The sequence below is a fragment of the Tauraco erythrolophus genome, chromosome 2, assembly GCF_009769465.1.
Source record: "Tauraco erythrolophus isolate bTauEry1 chromosome 2, bTauEry1.pri, whole genome shotgun sequence".
Classification (NCBI taxonomy): Eukaryota; Metazoa; Chordata; class Aves; order Musophagiformes; family Musophagidae; genus Tauraco; species Tauraco erythrolophus.
The window spans coordinates 98416060-98431068 of record NC_141466.1 but is presented as its reverse complement, the minus strand read 5'-3'; the positions used below and the strand labels follow the sequence as shown (position 1 = coordinate 98431068).

Below are 15009 nucleotides of genomic sequence, written 5' to 3'. Positions count from 1 at the left end.
GTTAACAGGGTCCTGAAGAGCTGTTTGCTATCAGTGCTCGATGGTTGGCTGGTGGTTTGGAACATTGCTGCTGCGAATGAAATCCTTTGGTGTTTAATGAGCAGCTAACTCGTCAGCTACTTCAGTTGGCTCCTGTCCCCCTCCTTGGCAGGCAGCAACAGGGAAAGCACGTGGCTGATAACAGGACTTATTGTTCCCTGCCTCTTTTTAGGACATGATCAAACACGGAGAGAAGTTTGAAGGCTTGGTGGCTGTAATATGTGACAAAGCGGCACGTTTTTGCGTATCCAGCAGAACACATGCTTTTTGGCCTGTGGAAGGAGGAGCAGCCCTGGTTGCACCCATTGCTGGAGCAAGGCATGACTTCTTTTTTTATCTAGCCAATTTCATAAGCTTGTCCGGGCCAACTTGTGTCCCTCTGGATGAGGATTAGCAAAAGTGATTTGCAAGACTCAACTGGTTCTTGGTTGTTTTCCCAATGTAATTTATAACAGAAGCAATCTTTCCTTGCATTGGGCTTTGAAATGCCCCAAGATAGATGCACTGCCCATCTCAGTGAAACAAACTGGTGGTGGCTTGGTAATTGATGACGTGTCTTGTGGGATAAACACAGGTCCCTGTCAGCCATCAGTCTGGTGGGCTACGGGGAGCTCTGCTCCTCTGGAGCATGACCAGATCTGGAGACTTTCCCATTTGTGCAAAATTGGAGCAGGCTGAAACTGGGAGAAAAAAACTACCTTTTAGAAGGTAAACCAGTTCCTTGCCTGATGGGCAGCACGAGGGACTTGCTCATCTAGGGGATGGCAGTTCAAGTTTGCACACTATGGAGGTTCAGATAAGTGCGTGTTTTCAGAAACTGTGCCTTTTTCCCTCTCCAAACATTTTTCTTTCCAATGGGAAGCCCGCTGTCAAGTTTTGAGTGTATTTGCCCAAGGTTGTTTTGCAGCAGGCTGGGTCGGTTCAGGCCCTTAAGAAAGGAGGCTGGTTTGAGACTTCCCTCTCCGTGGGAGCTCGCTTTCCTCCTGTCCCCTTCAGAGACTGAGGGGCTGTTTTGTTCTCTGTGGGGTGAGCTGCTCTGTGTCTTTCTACAAACAGCCAAAGGCCCAGGAGTGTTTTAAATAAAATGAAATTTCTCTCTAATATCAAGAGAACATCAAGTGGAGCTGAGGATAAGTGATTTTAAAATACGCGGAGGTCTTAGCCTGCCCTTGGCCTTGCCTAAATAGGCCAAAGCCTTTTCTCTTGCAGAAGAGAGTTTGAGAACAAAAATCTTTAAAGAGCTTTCCTCTTCAGACACGCTTTGGCTTTGAGGCCGGTGCCTGTCAGCTTTATTTCCTAAGTGTCAAAGATCATCTTGCTTCCTTTGCAAGGCTGTCAGCCAGGCCCAGGCTGCTTTGATACGGCCGTGCTAGTCCCCGAATCCCCTGTTGAACAAGCTGCTCAACAGTGTTTGCACAAGTGCACGAGCTCAGGGAGAGAATTAATCTCTGTCCCTACCCCCTGTGCAGTCAGCCAGCTGAGAAATTATTTTAAACAGCATCCCATGTGCGTTAGTGCTTCCCCAATTTCCTCTGCAAGTCTCTGGTGTTTCGGACGATCTTTTGACTCTGCACAGATGCAGAGTAATAAATTTGTAACCTTGCTTTGTGGAACTTTTGCTCCCAAGTTCCTTGCTATCAGTCTCTCACCAGGGAACAGCCAAGCCAGCATCAGCCTGACTTGCTTCTCCTGCCTGTGTTTCAGTTGTAATCAGATTTTTTGTTTGTTTGTTTTTGGTTGGTTTTTTTTCTTCCAAACTCTTTACTAGTCTATTTTCCTTTCTCCCTTCTTTTTTTTTTTTCCCTTCCTTTTTCTTCCCCTAGGCAGATTAATTGTTCAAGCTGCTGCAGCTGTTTGTCAGAATGAACTCCATCAGCATAGCCAGGGTGTGGCAATGGCAGAGCTGCTCTTGTTTTGCAGGATTTGGGAGATGCTCCTGAGACCAACACCTGGCACTTGTGGTTGAGGAGAGCTCTTTGCAGTAGCAGCCCAAAGCCCATCCCGTTTGCGGGAGCAGCCTTGCAGTACTGTGTGAGTTAATCACGCAGATGTCCAGAGAGCGGCCGTATCTTACTGAGAATAGCTGCAGGTAGAAAGGGAGACTACAGAAGGCCAAAGCTGGTGATTTGGTGCTGAAAAGGCTGGAAACAGGCTTGCGTTTTATTGCCTCTGAAAACTCCTGGAGGTGCAACTTGTTCGCTGGGTGTTTACTCCCCTGTCACCTCCTAAGTCTCCTGAGCAGCAATAAGCAGAATATTGGGCCGAGGAGCGCCTGCCAAGGAGAGGCAGTGTGGCCAGATGTGCTGCACAGCTGGAGAGGAGTAGATGGATAATCTATTAAAGGGAAACAATGCAAACTGTTTGTTATGGTGTCAAGAATATTTCACTGCATGAGCAGCATGCAACAGATGCGGAGTGACAGAAGATGCTCCCTGTGTGCAGAGCCTTGTAGAGGCAAGAGGGGGTTCCCCATGTTCTGCCAAAGCAACTGTCAGGGGGTACCCCAAGCCTGGGAGAGTTGTGAAGGGCCCTCCTCTAGCATTTGCATGCAAGGGGAGATAAAGTAGTAGTTCCTGCGTTGGAATTTCCCCTCCTTAAAATAAGTCATAAAAGTATAATGGGCTGACTCTGGTACATGCACCACTGCCCTCTCCTGTGTGCACGGAGGGATGCTGGTTGTAAACAAGGCTGGGTTGCACACCCCTGTCACTTCTGGGCAGAAGGACCCGTGCTCTACCCTTTCCCAGGATCCTGAAGTCCTTGGGTGCCATTGCACGTGGGGACACCCTTTGCCATGATGCCCTGCCTTGCAGGTTCGGAGCGGTGACTTCAGACTTTTGTGGAAACACAGCTAGCAGCTCTGCTGTTAAGGGTGAAGTCAACTTTGCAGGTAAACTGGGAATTTGATCTCTTTGTTACGTATGAAAAATGCAGCTTTACCCTCTACAGATTTACAGTACTTAGTCCTCACTGGAAGAATGAATTGGCAGAGAATTTGCAAGTCAATCTATTAATTGGCTTGAATTAAGATTAATTTTTGTAAAGTGCCCTCAGTAAGGAATTCAGTGTTTGTCAGTCTCTTTCTTTGTCTGGAATTAACTTAATAATGCAATAGCAGAGTCTCTTAAAATGTGGCACGTAATTAAAATTCATTGAAATCTTATGTCTAGGCTAAATTTGAAGAAAATAGGTTGTAATTAAACTAAGTTATTAACAGTTACTATATCTAATTATTGTGACTATATGGCTCTGCTCTGAGTCAGGTGGGAGATCATTATCCCAAACTCAGACCAATGCAGGACTTAAAATGAAAGCTAATTAAGAGGAGGGGGTGTGCACAGTTATAACAGCCCAAATAATACCAACTCTTTGCTCTTATGATGCCATACACCAGCAACATTATGACTAAGATGTATTACTGCCATTGGCTCCAGCTGAGATGAGGCTGAGGCTTAAAGATACCGTGTATTTTCCCTCTTATTCTCCACCCTTGGCATAACGAACAGAAGAGAAATAAACGTGTCTTCTGTTACCCTGCTACATCAGGAATTTTTTTTTCCCAGTCTAATCTTAAATTAATTCCCTGGATTAGTTATTCTTGCCCCAGGGAAAAATTGCAAGATTTCTGTGCTGTTTGTTTCTGTGCTTCCGTTAGCTACGTGTACTTTTTCCTATTAGCTCTGTTTTCACCTGGTTGCAAGTTTTGCAATGACGTATCAGGCGGCCTCTGCATCCCCATCCACGCTGGGCTACGCGGGTGCCAACCGCCAGTGGTGGCACTTCTTACGGGGAAAGATTTTTTTTCTTCTCTCGTCTGCTCCTCCTTTCCCTCCCCTCCGTCTTTATTAGAAGAGCAGAAGGGAGAAAAAACAAAAGAGCTGACAGAGATGAATATGCTCTATGAATCAAAGCCTCTGGAAACGCTTCTGAGGGTTAGTTACCTTCCTAGTGAGAGTTGGGAGACTTGTGCAAAATTTCCCTTGAACTGTTCTCTCCAATCCCTAGAAAAATGCCAGGCAACTTGGACAAGAGCATTTTAAATGGCATCTATCTAGCACTCCTTTGTTGCTTATTTTGCTACAGCTAATTAAAAGAGAAAAGCCTTTTAATATTTAAGCACCATTAACTCAGCTGAATTATTAAATGTCAATTTGCATTATGTGCATAAAAGGATCAATAAACAAAGAGAATAAAACAATGGAGGTGGCTGGGGTTAGAGAGATGTCAGCTCCTCTTATCGGAACCAGAGAGAATTGCTTGCTTGTCTGCCAGGTTGTGGTTATTAATTATTGCTACCGAGAGGGAATGAACTGGGGACTTTAAGACTCCGTACACCAAAGGCACTGCAGAGATCTAAAGGACGCTGTCAAGATAAAACATGACTTGGCTTGATTTCCAGGGGTGCCACGCAGCCCCTGTTGCCTCAGCTTTGCTGACAATTTGCTGGCGTTTCCTTTCGATGCTTGCTCCCTTCCTTTGGGGTGGAGTTGAGCTGTCGTATTTGCTTTTCCCTCTCTGGGTCGTTTCGCTTGCTGGCGGTAGTTTTCAGGCTCGAGTTCCTTGTGCTGGTGAAAAGGGATACAGGAGATAATCCCTTTTTTTCTTTAGTAAACCCTTCTGTGTTGCACAAGAAGTTTTCTTCCTCCGCTCCCTGTGAACGTGAATTTTTAGTGCTGTATTAGGCAGCATTAGAGGCTAAAGTTTGGCCTTTGCATTGTAAGGCACTAGAGTGGAATTAGGTATGGATTGATCCCTGACTGTGCTCCAGGCTCCCGCTTGACTATGGGCAAGCCGTTTCATTTCTTTATCTTCCCCAGCTGGCAGCCCGCAATAGCAGCGTTTCCCCACCTAACAACACTGCCTGGGGAATAAAAGGATCAGTGTTTTGTGAGGGCCTGTATGGGAACCCATTTGAGCACAAAGGCTTCTTTCCACCAAAGGGCTGTCTCATCAGCAGCACCCCTGTCTCTAATCCTGCTCTTGCAGGGAGCAGATAAGCACCTGGCAGAGGGATGCCAAGTCTCTGCTGTCCCTTGGGTCCTTGGCATCTCTGCCAGGGTTGCTAGTGAGTGGTTGTGCCGGGGTTTGTGCCATGGTTGCCGGTCCCCCACCAAGTGGCTTGAGGCTGAGGGTTGATCTTGTGCAGCCACCGTGTTTTCGTCCCCTGGGAGGTGACTCTGCTGCAGGGGACCTGAGATGCCTGTGGGATGGGTACCGCTGTGCAGAGCGCTTCAGACAGGGATGAGTCCCTGCTGCTCACCGCTTTTAGTAGCAAAATTGGATTTTAGATACTTGATTTAAGGGTAGCATTTGTATTTCTAGCTCTTTCTAACTATGGTGAGAACAAAACCGGCTTTCAGTGAAATTTTATTTCGGTGTCTTTCTTGTGGCTCTTATCGCCCTCTCCTGCAGTGATTTCCGCCCCCTCCCCCCCACCATTGCTCTGTTTCACAATTGAAATAGCCTTTCGCTTTCTGTGGAGGCTGGATATAGCAGCAGGTAAACATGGCCATTTGTTGAATCTTTCCTCTCCTGCGTGGAGGGAATGTTTGCGCTGTCATCACGGAGTGATTGCCCTCGCATCCCCAGCTCCCTCTGAGCCGGCTGGATGGGGCCTTGGAAGCAGTGGAGCCGTGACAGGTGAGAATTTAGCATAGATTTAGTGCCTGAGTGTTTACCCAGCTTCTCAGATGGGCTTTGTGGTCTGCACTGAGCTCTCTGCCTCTGCAGGAGCTTGTCTGACAACGGTGGAGATGCTGCGCTCACATGGATACGGAGGGTCTGCAGGAGAGCTGGGGCACCGGCTGCTGCTCAAAGCCCCAAGCTCCTCGCTTTGCAGACCCCACGGCCATGCACCCACTCTCTGGGGTTAGCAGCCCTAAGTGTACAACGTCCCCTTCAACTGTCCATGTAGAGAGGGGTCCTCTCCTAGAATCAGAGAATGGTTCGGGTTGGAAGGGACCTCAAAGATCATCTAGTTCCAATCCCCCTGCCATGGTCAGGGACACCCTCCACTACACCAGTTGCTCAAAGCCTCATCCAACCTGAATTGGCCTTGAGTGAGCCTCCTCTCACAGCTCTTCTCTGCCAACCCTTCTCTTGCTCACCAGCCCCAGTCCCCACCTTGGTGTTGAAGAGTTTGGACCTTTGTGTTTAGCATTTTGAATAATGTCGGCTGAGGTTTCATGGAAATACTGTTGTTCTTATCCGGCTTGTGTTAGTGTCCTGTGATTGTGTTAGTGTACTATATTGCATACTGGTTTGTTTTTTGTTATTTTTCTTGTCTATCGTTTTTAATATACTTGGAACTTGAATCTGGATCTCTTCTTGTGTTTCCAGGGGTAGGTATTAAGCACATACATGTGACTTCGGTGAAGTCCTCACCGACAAAGTCTGGAGCTTTCCCTGTGTGTGCCGGCAGCCAGGGAACTGGGTTTGAAAGCGCTCTCTCTGCCTTTTCTTGTTTTTCTGATTCGGGAGCCACAGCTGTTGCCTGATGTGTTTTTTTTTTTTTTCCCCTTTTGATATGAAAAGGAGCCTGTAGGTATTCATTGATTAGAGTTCATGCACCTTTGCTGCTAATCTAGTCAACAGATGATTAGCAAATTGGCATTTTTTTCTCCCTTTTGAAGGGATGAAGTGTCTGTGGTGTGCTCTCCTTTCATCTCCTAGGTTAAATGGTCCAGCAACGAAACAAGAGCTGAGTTTCAAAGTACGCTGGTTTATAGATCTGTGCGCGTGGACCTCTTTGTTGAAGAGTCACTGTTTTACCAAAGTGGCTTAAAGCATAAAAGGGGAAGGGAAGTGGAACATGCAGCACCGATGGTGACTTTGGGAATGAGCTGATCTTGCATTCAGAGAAGAGAGGTAAAAAACCCTCGGGACCATTCAAACAAAGCCCGTTTGCTTGCAAAGGTTATTAGCAGCAGGTCCCAGGGACATCTCCTGTTGGGCTTTGCTACCTATGCTGACAAGCCCAGCATGCCTGTGGAAGGCAGTTTTCCTGGCTGAGAGGGGATGCGCAGCTTCAGCGGCTCCGGTGTGCTGTGACGGCTGAGCGAGAAGGGAGAGCAGAAGTGCGAGATGCATGAATTGCAGCTGGCTCACGTCTCTGAGCCAGGCTCTGCTCTCCTGCGAACTAGACGCTCGGAGATTCCTAGTGATGGGCATGCTGGAAGCTGAGAGCACGAGGGCTTATGAAGGCCAGAGGGTTGGCAGGTTTTATGGATGCCTGTAACTGTTCAGAGGGTGGTGGGCACATGGAGCAGCTGGAGATTGACTCAGGGGACTGGAGACCTGATGAGAGTTTCCATAGGAAGGCAAGGGATTAAACCTGCCAAGGAGCCAGGTGCTGGCCAGTCCTCTGGAGACTGTTCCTGCAGCACATGAGCAGGATAATTGAGTGTCTGTGCTGCTCATGTCCAGTGGAGTTCCTCTCTTTGTAGCCCTCTTCTCTGACTGGTCCATTTAAATTTCGGGTATTTTAACAGCTGACAAATAAGTCAGTCTGTTAGTGGTCTCTAGAATAGAGGATGCCTGGTTCTCCCGTAAGCTGCTTGCCTCATTTGTGTTTTCTCCTAAAATGCTTAGGAACTTTAAGTAGCAGCCAGACAAGAAATGGATTTTTAAGTGCAATGCTTTGGGGAGCTTTGCAGGATGACATCGCCCAAGCGTGGCTCTGTGGCTCGTTGGGTTTTGCAGCAAGATTTAGAGATACAACTCAGGCTCTAAAGCTGGCACAGTGGGAAATGGGCTGAGAAAGATGATGAAGTCTCTTTTATGGCCATTACGAGACAGACATGCTTTTTTTCATTTACTAACCAAAGCTGGAAACTTCCAGAATAGTATTGCTGAGGTGCAGCCTCTGACTGCCACTGTATCTGGAGCCTCTGAAGATTTGAAGACAACCTACTTGCTGGTGTTGAGTCATCTATACAAATTCCGCTCAGGCATACTAGTTAGGCAGTGATGCAGAGTTTATGCCACTGTAATGTGCATGTGACATCTTTCACTTGATTTGCAAAATCAAAGTTGCTGATTGATTTTGCTCTGCTGCTTGACACTCTGCAGTTAGGTGAACCTATATAAGAAAATTTTGGGAACACCTAGGAAAACTGGTTAGCCGCTGCAGGCAGTGGAGTTGGGGACTAGTGGGGGGTCAGTGAGGATCTGGTGACTCTGATACTTCAGTAAGCACACAATACCTCTTTAGTTTTAAATGGAACAAAGATCTCAGGAGCAGACATTGCAGTGACTGTGGGGTGTACCTGCTATTCATGACATCTCTTGCGATTTTGTTGCTGGCATTTTTCTAAAAGAAACAAAATTATAGAAATGCTTCAAGGAAGTGTCATTTTAAGCAAAAAGTTATTTAAAGACTGTGAAAAACATCTGGTTGAGCTTTGCAAAAGGTAACTGTTTCTGGAGATGCAATCAGCCATAGATTTAAAGACATAGTCTTGGTCTCTTCCAAGTAAAAAAATAAAAAATTCAATGCTATTTTAAGTAGCCAGGTTTCATGCTCTGTGATTACTTTCCAGAGCTCTGTCATTTCTCAGTGCACTTCCCATTGAAAATGATATTCTTCTCTTCTTGCTCAAGAGTGCTATGGAGTGTGGCAAAGGGTTAGACATGGTTGCTTTGCGCATCTGGGAAGTGGCTGCATTTCTTTCGTGGGTGGGTTATGTTTGTGTTTTAATCATGATCGGTGTACAAATACCAAAGGAGTCAGAGGCATTTTGCTGCTGAAATATGACGTGTTCCCTGCTGCAAATTTAGGTCAGGAGTACAGCAAGCAGATTTTTTCTTTTTTAAGTGTACATAGTTTGGGCTGCAGTCAGAATACTGATGCATGGGAGCAAAAGAGACTCAGTGGAGATCTGTCTTGTTTAGGGTTGTAACCCTTAGCATCAGCATGCAGGGAGGGCTTCCTGATGGCTTTTGCTTTAGGACAACCTTGTAGCAGCACAGAGCTGCTCAGGCAGCACACTGTGGTGGAAGAGTGAACAGGAGGAGCTTGGGCAAGAAAGTGGGAGGAGATCCAGGACCATGGAGGAGCACTTTGCTCCTCAGCTGTGTCTGGGGGCTTCTGCATCACCTCCTCTGCTATGGGTCTAGGCTGGCCTTGTGTTAAAGTTGGAGGTTAATCAGTCTCAGCTGTACCAGGCAGCTTCATTTGGGGAAGTTCCCTGCAGGGGCTGTGCACCCTTTGCCTTTGGGCAAGGGGGCTGAGGTGTAGAGGAGGCAGCCCCCCAGCGAGCATCCAGGGAACATGTTCAGAAAGTGGAGGTAACAGGCGTTCCCCCGGGCAGGCAGAGCTCGATTATACCCGCCCACTGCCATCTCCTCTCCCTCTGCTATTTTGCTGGTCTCAACTGCTGGTAGGCATGGGCGGTCTTTCTTCAGGCATTAATACGCTATTGATCCACAGCCCTGCTGACAGTGTTAATGGACACTGATTGTGTATTATTATTTCCATAATCGTCCTCAAGCTGGAGTGAATTTTCCTTTTCAAACGGCCCATCGATATCATGCCCTGCATTGTGGGCCGGAGCTGGCCTGGTTAATTTGTTTTGTCAAAAGTTTCAGCAAAGCCTGTGGTCTTCATCCACAGTGGAGCAATCAGTGAGACGAGCTGAAGAGTGATGTAACACATGGCAAGGCAGCTGCCATCCCCTCCTAGAGCAGGCATGAGCAAGGTATTTTGTTTGACCGTCAGGTTGCTGCCCCTGCAGACCCTTGCTATCCTACTAGACCTTCCTTGCTCCAGCTGAGTGTTGCTAGTACATCTCTTCCCTTTGCTTGTGTGATGGCTTCTCTTTGTGCTCTGCTAAGGGAACATGACCCCTTCCTCAAAGGTCCTCGTGTTTGTATGCCCCTGCTCTTCAAGCGGAGTTGCCCACTGCTGCATGAACAGACGGGGTAAAACGCTGACTAAAGCAGTGACTTCAAGGCCTGAGATGCTCCCTGGGTGCTTTGCCATGCAGGGTCTGTAACTAATGGTGCTGTAGGGCAATGTAGCCCATGGACAGGCGGTTACTGAGAGTGGCTGTTCAGCAAGGAGTGCCACCTGTGGATTTCCTTAATGAAATGCTTATTCAACCCCATGTGCTCCATAAACACCGCGTATTTTTCCACTTTCTGGGAACTCTCTTTGAGATGCATCTGTTATGTGCCGCTTGCTGAGGATGGGAAGGGCGAGGGAAGGAGACAAGCAGGTTCTTGAGGGGTTTATGCAGCAGTTGAGCAGCCAGTGCCCACCCTGCCCCATACTCCCATGTAACCGAGCCATGTGGGTCCAGGGAGCTTGTGAGCAAAGATGGGGAAGGAGCCAGGCTTCTTTCTCTAGCTTCTGTGCAGAAGAGGCCGAATTATAATTACACCAGATGTATGAGAGGGTGTCACTTGCCTTGCAAAGCGGGGTGGTAGATTAAGCCTGAGAGAGAGGGGAAGCTCCAGGTGCAGCTTCCCCTTCTCCCCACCCTGCAGGAGTGTGGTTGCGGAGGTGGGTGGATTCGGTGTCCCTGTGTGTGCAGCTGCAGGTATTGAGCCAGCAGCTTTGGAGATGCGTGTTCTTCATTCTTGAGGTTCTCCAGAGGACACATGCAGGTGGCCAAGGCGGTGGTGGGGCAGTGTCTAACAGTGATGGCTAGCATTAGCCTGCCAATAAGACAGTGGTAAAGTGCTGCAAAAAGGGGTGAGCAACCTGTGCTTGCCGTTCCTGGCTGCAGTGGGACCGTCAGTGTAGTGTCTGTTCCTCACCACCCTGTCTGTGAAGGAGCTCTTATTGTTGCCCTTGTAGCAATGGGATCTCAGGCTCAAAAAGATGAATGGTTAGACCTGTGAACCAAATACAGATTACTCAGTCCTCTTCAAAAGACCGTTTCTTTCTCCTTTTCTGCATTTTAATGATATTAGCAACCTCTAAGCACCAAGAGTCTCATAAACTTTCCAGATTATGGTAGTAATAACATTGTACAGTACACTACACTGGGAATAAAGTTACTTTATCCACTCCAATTTCCCTTTGTTTTAATGTGTAAATATATCAAGTGAAAGCATAGTAGGAAATCTCAGTGCAGACGCCAAATGCATTGCAAACCAGCCCTTTCCCAAGGAAGGGCCTAATGCTACAGGGTCAGGGCCTGGGTTTTTCCTTTGTAAAGCATCTGCCACTCAACATTTGGCAGGTCCAGTTTCTCTGGAGGACTCTGTGTTGGGAGCATTCTCTTAGTTGATCTCTTACCTGGAAGTGGAATGGAAGTGATGATGCATCTATCTCTCAAAATGTAAGGGAAAAAAGGGCAAGGAACCACCTGTCCTCTCCATCCCCACAGAGGTCATCAGAGGTCTTCCTTGGACCTCTGCTTTGGGGCTTACCAGCCTGAGGAGATGGATTTTTCTCCAGCAGGACTTAGCAGGGCGGGTTGTATCTGTGGAAAGGTCATTCTTCGCGGAGCATTACTGAGAATGGCTCAGATTACTGGTTCATCTCCAGCACCTGGCCTCATGCTCTAACCTTTCATTTCCCTCCTAAGGACCTTCTGTGAATCTGTTTACTCTGACAGGCGTGGTCCCTCCATCCTGTTGTGCTGGCAATGCACAAACTGTCCACATGCTGAAATCCTCCAGGAGACCTGGGATGATGTCAAACAAAATGTATTCTTTCTGTTCAAGCACATTAAAAGTGCAATTAATCCTCACAAGCTCTCTGCCCATCTGTAATATGGCATGAGGTGACTTTCCCAGCCTTTGTGTGCTGTGTCAGGCTGAGCTTGGAACTGAGACCTTCCCGAGTCTCATCTTGTGATTTAATGCAATCCCGTAAGAGCTGGGTTGGTTTGTTGCTCAGCTCCCACCACTTCACTGAGGTCGAGTTGTAATACAAGGCAAAGTTTCTGTGGCTCTTATGCCATCTGCCTGAGTGCTTTTTTCTCCAAGACAACCCAAGCTTTCTGAGCTCCCTTTTGAGAGATCTGGGTTCGTATGGGGTTTAAGACACAGAAAAATGGTGGTTGTTCTGCTGGGAACCTGGTGCTGTGATTGCAAGAGAAACGTTACAGCTTAAACAGTGGGGATTCACTTAAAGGGATGTCCCTTTCCAATGAATACAGCTGAATGGTATTAGTGATGGCAACACAAGCAAGTTAAAACACCCAGGAACAAAGCTGGATGTGCACACCCTTGCTTGTAAGCTTCCTTACAGCTCAGTGGATCCGGGGAGAATTTGAGAGAGGAGGACAAAATTATGACACAAGGCTTATCCCAGGGGTTATTGTTTTGCTGTAGCCTAGTGCCATACAGCGCCTTGTAGTGCCAAAGCAGGATTAGTTTAAATAATTTTTCTATCAAACTCGGGGAGACATCAGCAAATTACCACAAGGTATTTTGGCACCAGAATAGTTGCGCAAAGCCCCTCTAATCCTGTAGCACTGTACCTAATGATTTTGCTGTGGAAATTCCCCATGTGGAAATGCCTTTAGGCAGGCAGCAGGAAAGGGTTACAGAAGACAGGTGAAATTATGGAAGTGGGATGGCTGAAGGGAAACGAGCGTAGGTTGAAAGACTTACATTGTATAGCATGTGGGGTACAGCAGAGCAACTTGAGGAAACATTTAATTGGGAGCTAGAGCTGCAGATAAATATTCTGATTCTCCATGGGGTGGCTGGAAATTAGTTTTTGCAGCAAGGTCATGTTTGCAAAGGGAGAATAGAGCCACCAGCCGGCAAATGCAGCCCAGAGACTGTGAAGAGATTATGAGAGCTTTGCTACTGTGGGGTGCTAGGACCTCCCTGAAATGTAGGCAGCACAGGCTGGGGATGGAGAGGAGTGTGGTACAGGATGGGAAGGGGTACAGGCTCTCTTTTAATCGCAGAGCAGGGATTTTTCAGCATCACAGCCTGGGTCTCGGCCTCAGCACTGAGTGATGCTCTGCAGTGCACGTGGGGTTAAAAGTGTGATGGTAGGTCTTGCCCTGGTTTTAGCTGGGACAGAGTTAGCTCTTCTTTTTAGCAGCTAGAACAGCTCCATGTTTCGGTTTTACTCAGAGGCTCACTCTGAGAAGAATGTTGATAGCAAGCACTATAGTGCAACTATAGCAAGCAACTATAGTTGGCACTGAGGTCTCAAGGACTTTTCAGCTGCCGTGTTCTTGCCAGTGTGCAGGAGCAAAACACGATAAGGGAGGAGCATAGCCGGGACAAGGAGTCCACGACTCTCCTTACGATTTGTACTTGGACTTAAGATTGAGGGCCAAACTGGCCAATTAGTATTCCATATCATGCAGCGTCATGCCCAGTATAAAAGTGAGGGTCAGCCGGACAGAAGGGCTTTTTGCGCTTTGGCTCTTTCACCGCTTCTGCTCTTTTGCGCTTGCTGTGCTTTTGCTCTATTGCCTTTTTTTTCTCTCTCTCCCAGCACTCCCACTCTCGGAGTAGTCTCTCTCTCTCTCTCTCCCCCCCTCTCTATTTCGGGGCCTTGCGTTCGTCCGGGATTGCAGCTTTCGGACGAGACAGGCTTCACATAAGAAGGGGTGGTGAGCATCTACACTGTTTATTAAATCATCTGTATTAAATTGTTCTTATTTCAACCCACAGGTATCCCATTTATCCTTTAATTCTCTCCCTCATCCCTGGGGCTGGGGGAGGGTGAGTGAACAACTGGGGGGGGGGGCGGTTTGGTTGCCGGAGCGGCCTAACCCACGACAGTCTGCAGAGGACTAGTCTGGTGGCTTGAAACAGCACAAGAGACTGTTGTTTGGATGAAGGTGTATTGGCAAAGCTTATATAGGCTTCTGAATGACTCCTCTGCCACTGTTCACTTGACAAGCGTTCATGATGTCTTTTCCTGATAAGTCACTATTTTACTTGTTGTATGTACATATCTGTATGTATATCCATACATATATGTGAATACAAACAGGTGGATGTATGTAAGCACATATATAGGTTTCTGCTTTCTCCTGGGTTCAACAAGACTCTTCTGCCATCCAGGCAGGGGAAGGTCATTCATCTCCCCAGTCGTATCAGTGAAGCTTTGGCTGTTGGTTTCAGCGTTCCGTGATGCTCAGGCAATGGCAGGCACGTCCCTGGGAGCCCTGCAGAGAGGGAAGACAGGAGACACTGAGGGATTCATCTGTGTTTGTGCCATCGTGTTATTCAAATACATGTTTCTTCTGTTAGTCAACAGTTTGGACAGTAATAATGATTTTAACAAAGTGCCACCTTGCTGGAAGGACGGAAGAGATGCAAAAAGAGGGAGTAGTTTGCCGCATGTTAGGTGCAGCTGCCTGAGTGCTATGTGACCGTGGCAGGCTGTGGAGCCCCAGCAGCAAGAGCAGCTTGATGCCCACTAGCCTCGAGTCCACTCTTGTGTCACTGCTGCTCAGTCAGTGCTTTGTGGTGACACCAGTTTGTACAGGCTGACCTCAAAGGGAGATCTCCACTGCCCGAGCCCGGCCTGCCCAGTATCTGTGCTGCTGGTGGATTAAACCAGCATAAACCTGAGCGCTTCCCTTGCCCAGATGATTGGGTTTAGAGTGTTTTGGTCATGCCAAAAAAAATAATAATAAAAAAAAAAGTAGGCTTTGAAGCTCAACTAACCTTGAGGAAAAAGTGAGTGCTCAGTCCAAGTCTAACAGGTTGTGCAAAATCTGTGCTTGTTTCAGAAGACTCGCTAAGGCTCGTTGCTTTAAACCCTTTGATCATCTCAGGGGTTTGTTCGTTTGCATTGTATTTCACTAATGGGATCTAGAGCTGTGACTCCAGAGTCACCCAGAAGTGTTGGAGCAAGACAGGGAAGTATCCCAGGGGGACTCTCACCGAGGCACCGATTCTTAGACACGTTTGTGGGTTTTTCTGTTCCTTGAAGTGCAACTGGAGTTTTCCCCTCGAACAAGCACAGGTGTCCCATTGGGCGGTGTAGTCACCTTCAATACATCTCAGCTGCTTCGGTGATCACACAAATGCTTT

At 47.5% G+C, this 15009-nt stretch overlaps 1 protein-coding gene across 1 annotated transcript in view; it reads left to right on the top strand.

Moving 5' to 3' along the window:
* The window catches only part of MDGA1 (MAM domain containing glycosylphosphatidylinositol anchor 1), a 147355-nt gene that overhangs the window by 32543 nt on the left and 99803 nt on the right, over positions 1-15009 (top strand). The window lies entirely within an intron of this gene.